Genomic DNA, 5,967 nt, shown 5'->3' with positions numbered 1-5,967 from the left:
TTGCGTGGCTAGTCAGGTGGTGTGGTGTAGTGAGTCAGATGGTGTGGTGAATCAGGTGTGGCGAGCCAGGTGGTGTGAATCAAGTGTGGTGAATCAGGTGTGGTGAGTCAGGTGGTGTGGTGAATCAAGTGAGGTGAATCAGGTGTGGTGAATGAAGTGAGGTGAATCAGGTGTGGCGAGTCAGGTGGTGTGGTGAATCAGGTGTGATGAATCAGGTGTGGTGAGTCAGGTGGTGGGGTGAATCAAGTGAGATGAATCAGGTGTGGTGAATGAAGTGAGGTGAATCAGGTGTGGCGAATCAGGTGTGGTGAAACAAGTGTGGTGAATTAAGTGGTGTGGTGAATCAGGTGGTGTGGTGAATCAGGTGGTGTGGTGAATCAGGTGGTGTGGTGAATCAGGTGTGATTAATCAGGTGATGTGATGAATCAGGTTGTGAATCAAGTGGTGTGGTAAATCAGGTGTGGTGAATCAGGTGTGATGAATCAGGTGGTGTGGTGAATCAGGTGTGGCGAATCAGGTGGTGTGGTGAATCAAGTGTGGTGAATCAGGTGTGATGAATCAGGTGTGTTGAATCAGGTGTGATGAATCAGGTGTGATGAATCAGGTGTGGTGAGTCAGGTGGTGTGGTGAATCAAGTGAGATGAATCAGGTGTGGTGAATGAAGTGAGGTGAATCAGGTGTGGCGAATCAAGTGTGGTGAATTAAGTGGTGTGGTGAATCGGGTGGTGTGGTGAATCAGGTGGTGTGGTGAATCAGGTGTGATTAATCAGGTGATGTGATGAATCAGGTGGTGAATCAGGTGTGGCGAATCAGGTGGTGTGGTGAATCAAGTGTGGTGAATCAGGTGTGGTGAATCAGGTGTGGTGAGTCAGGTGGTGTGGTGAATCAAGTGAGATGAATCAGGTGTGGTGAATGAAGTGAGGTGAATCAGGTGTGGCGAATCAGGTGTGGTGAATTAAGTGGTGTGGTGAATCAGGTGTGGTTAATCAGGTGATGTGATGAATCAGGTGGTGGTGAATCAGGTAGTGTGGTGAATCAAGTGGTGTGGTAAATCAGGTGTGATGAATCAGGTGGTGTGGTGAATCAAGTGTGGTGAATCAGGTGTGGTGAATCAGGTGTGGTGAATCAGGCGTGGTGAATCAGGTGTGAATCAGGCGTGGTGAATCAGGTGTGGTGAATCAGGTGTGGTGAATCAGGTGTGGTGAATCAGGTGTGGTGAATCAGGTGTGGTGAATCAGGTGTGATGAATCAGGTGTGGTGAATCAGGTGTGATGAATCAGGTGTGGTGAATCAGGTGTGATGAATCAGGTGTGGTGAATCAGGTGTGATGAATCAAGTGTGATGAATCAGGTGTGGTGAATCAGGTGTGGTGAATCAGGTGTGATGAATCAGGTGTGGTGAATCAGGTGTGGTGAATCAGGTGTGGTGAATCAGGTGTGATGAATCAGGTGTGATGAATCAGGTGTGGTGAATCAGGTGTGGTGAATCAGGTGTGATGAATCAGGTGTGATGAATCAGGTGTGATGAATCAGGTGTGGTGAATCAGATGTGATGAATCAGGTGTGATGAATCAGGTGTGGTGAATCAGGTGTGAATCAGGTGTGGTGAATCAGGTGTGATGAATCAGGTGTGGTGAATCAGGTGTGATGAATCAGGTGTGATGAATCAGGTGTGGTGAATCAGGTGTGATGAATCAGGTGTGATGAATCAGGTGTGGTGAATCAGGTGTGGTGAATCAGGTGTGATGAATCAGGTGTGGTGAATCAGGTGTGATGAATCAGGTGTGGTGAATCAGGTGTGATGAATCAGGTGTGGTGAATCAGGTGTGATGAATCAGGTGTGGTGAATCAGGTGTGATGAATCAGGTGTGATTCAGGTGTGGTGAATCAGGTGTGGTGAATCAGGTGTGGTGAATCAAGTGTGATGAATCAGGTGTGATGATTCAGGTGTGATAAATCAGGTGTGATGATTCAGGTGTGGTGAATCAGGTGTGGTGAATCAGGTGTGATGAATCAGGTGTGGTGAATCAGGTGTGATGAATCAGGTGTGATGAATCAGGTGTGATGATTCAGGTGTGATGAATCAGGTGTGATGATTCAGGTGTGATGAATCAGGTGTGATGAATCAGGTGTGATGAATCAGGTGTGATGAATCAGGTGTGATTCAGGTGTGATGAATCAGGTGTGATGAATCAGGTGTGGTGAATCAGGTGTGATGAATCAGGTGTGGTGAATCAGGTGTGATGAATCAGGTGTGATGAATCAGGTGTGGTGAATCAGGTGTGGTGAATCAGGTGTGATGAATCAGGTGTGATGAATCAGGTGTGATGAATCAGGTGTGATGAATCAGGTGTGGTGAATCAGGTGTGGTGAATCAGGTGTGATGAATCAGGTGTGATGAATCAGGTGTGATGAATCAGGTGTGGTGAATCAGGTGTGATGAATCAGGTGTGGTGAATCAGGTGTGGTGAATCAGGTGTGATGAATCAGGTGTGATGAATCAGGTGTGATGAATCAGGTGGTGGCATCATTGTCGTGTGTTGCTTTTGTTAAGGAACTTTTTATGTTTATTTTCTTGTGGTCAGAAGATAACATGAAGCTGCGTACCAGAAACGTAAGTTGACAGGACAGTGTTTTACGAAACTTTCTTTTTTTTTCACTTGGAGTAGACTTAGTGTAATTAGATATGCCGAAGGGGGACCTTTAAGTCCTTGCCTGAATCAGTCAATCAATCAATATCTCTATCTCTCCAACTTTTCATTTTTATTCTGCTCATATTCGTGAAGTCTTAATCCGATCGGTTTTATATTTTTGATGCTTGTGTATGTTAACTAAGGCCTAGGACTTAAAACTGATAGATTATAGAGGTATGGGTGTTTGTGTTTGTTTGTGTTTGTGTTTGTGTTTGCAGTATTATTGTTGGAAATAGCAGATATTACCAGGATACCTCAGGGATATGTTTAAAAGAAAATATTCAAAATCTAACTCTTGGAACAATTGGCATGTGTACGTGTTCCAAAACCAGAGTTGTTGAAGCCATTCCCAGCATCCTGGAGTAGCTAGGATAACCTCCACAACCTCCAGTGGTGGAGCTTCACCTGTAGGGAGGTTACATAGTTTTACATGGAGGTTTGATTCTAATTTGACATCGGTGCAGTCAGTGAAATTCTAGTGCAGATCTATCCATTTTGTGTGTAAAATAATGTGATTTTTATCATAATCATTAGAGCTAAACCCACAAGGGTCATGCAGCGCTGCATAAAATAATGTAAACAAATTGTTTTCCCGATAAATAAATTTTATTTATTTTTTCTGAATGGTTGATGGATCTTAAGGCGAGGATAAGACCCATTAAGTTGTGTGTGCTGGCAAATTTGTCACTCTAGTAAAATAGTTAATAAACATGGAATCGTTGGACTCTGTCACAACTGGAGAATGATTCATCTGATTGGCTTCAAATTTTTACCTCTGGTGTGGTTTCCTGCCAGTTTTATTGAATAAGTAATGATGTTAATATTCAGTAACTGAATAATACTTCTTCTAATTTGCTTCAAAATTATTATTGACGATACATATAAGGTCAGGTTTGTGAAGAAACAAGACAAGTGTTTCCTGACGCAGGTCTTAGTCATATGATGACCCGCAGCTGGAGCTTTTGGTCATCTGACTGAGGCCTTCCACTGGCTTAGCCGTCCACCCCCTTTAATTTATATATTCTTATATATATACCCCTATAACTGTAGCCTTGAGTAACTGCAAATGTTATTTTTTTCCGAAATTTTTAAAAACTTGGAATTCATTTTCTGATCGGCTTCAAATTTTCAACGTTACTGTGTTTCATTAAAAGAAAGTGTGGAGATTATTTTGTTTGTCATGTAATAACTAGAGAATGAATCTCTTGATCGGCTACAAACCCTGAACGCTAGTATATCTTAATATAAGTATTTCTGTATTGATTTTGGGCTGTGTGGATGCCAGTTTGCCACATTCTTTTAAAGCAATTGTATCAAATTAATTTTCTTTACACAAATCGCATTATTTCTTGTAGGTGTGCAGAGAATTTGAAATGGAATGCAAGTGACGAAAGAAAGCTGAAAAAATATATAAATTCACTTTATTCACCCAGTTTCAAAATTTTCAAGGCCGGTGTAGAGTATCTCGGGCAAGATTCACGGGACTCCATGTCTGGCGCCTTGTACACACTGCTACATAGGTCATTCCCAGATTTTGTTCGCGTATGGTAACTGGAAACAAATTGATCCTCTTCACAATATCACTGGTCTGTCCTCCTTAGAAGAAGGTTGGGGTTGTTAATGGAGTGTGCAGGTGCCATGTTGATATTTTTAATCTCGAAATGGTATAGTGTTATTTTACCGTTAATGCATTATTTTGACCTAATGCATAGAATTTACACACACACACACACACACACACACACACACACCAACCGGTGAAGAGGCGGGGCCAGGAGCTAAGACTCGACCCCTGCAACCACAAATAGGTGAGTACACACACACACACACACACACACACACACACACACACACACACACACACACACACACACACACACACACACACAACACCAGTTTGGAACCCACACCTGGTCACGCACGTAAGGAAATTAGAAAAAGTGTAAATGTTTGCAACAAGACTAGTCCCGGACCTAAGGGGCATGCCCTTCGAGGAGAGGTTAAGGGAAATCGACCTGACGACACTGGTGGACAGGAAGAATAAGTATAACATGATGATAACATATAAAAGACCAAGAGGAATCGACAAGGTGGACAGAGACATGATGTTCCAGAGATGGGACACAGCAACAAGGGGACACAATTGAAAGTTGAAGACTCAGATGAGTTAGGAAGTATTTCTTCAGGAAGTGGGATAGTCTGTAAAATGTAGTGTAAGGCATACAAAATGGAAGAATGTAGCGAATAATGTTATAGCAGAAACAATCCCTGGAGGCAGCGCAGATGAAAGGTCACACACACACATGAGCTACTAAGTCTCTGTGATAAACACATCTTAAGCCAGCAGATAGTGGAGCCAACAAGACTAGAAAACACACTTGACCTTATCTTCACAAATAATGAGGACCTGGTAAGAGACATAATATCAAAAACAACTAATTCCGATCACAATCTAATCGAAGTCCAGACTTGCATGCACAGGAGTTCTGATCAGCAAAATGCATGTAACTGTGAAGGTGTCTTCACAAAATACAATTTCAACAAGAACATCAACTGGGACCAGGTAAACCATGTCTTAAATGAAACATGTTGGGAAGATATCTTAAATAACATGGATCCAAACCAGTGCCTTGAAAGGATCAACTTCCTGGCAGCTGAAGCATGTTCTAGGCATATTTCCCCAAGAAAGAAGAAGAGCAGAAGTAAACTGGAGAAAGACGCTCCCTCTACAGAAGACGAAGAATCACTGAGCTCCTCAGGAATGCTAGAATATCTGATACATGGAATGAAGTGCTGACCAGGGAAGTGGAAACTATCGAACTTAAGTTAAAGGACTCTACAGGAAGCAGGAGAGACAGGAGGAACTTAAAGGTATTAGTGAAATTGAAAGAAATTCGAAATATTTCTTTTCATATGCCAAAAACAAGGCAAATACCACATCTAATATCGGGCCCTTACTCAGACAGGATGGGACTTACACAGATGACAACAAGGAAATGAGTGAAATGCTGATATCTCAGTACGACTCTGTGTTTAGTGAGCCACTACTCAATCTGAGGATCGACAACCCAAATGATTTCTTCATGAATGAGCCTACAAATCCCATCAGTGTATGCCAGATTTCCGACATTACCCTAACTCCGATAGACTTTGAAAAAGTCATTGACAACATGTCCATGCACTCAGCCCCAGGCCCAGACTCGTGGAACTCTGTGTTCATTAAGAACTGCAAGAAACCCCTCTCACGTGCCCTAAGTACACTATGGAGGAGGAGC

Source organism: Cherax quadricarinatus, chromosome 63 (assembly GCF_038502225.1).
Source record: "Cherax quadricarinatus isolate ZL_2023a chromosome 63, ASM3850222v1, whole genome shotgun sequence".
NCBI lineage: Eukaryota > Metazoa > Arthropoda > Malacostraca > Decapoda > Parastacidae > Cherax > Cherax quadricarinatus.
Note: the sequence above shows the minus strand (reverse complement) of the source record.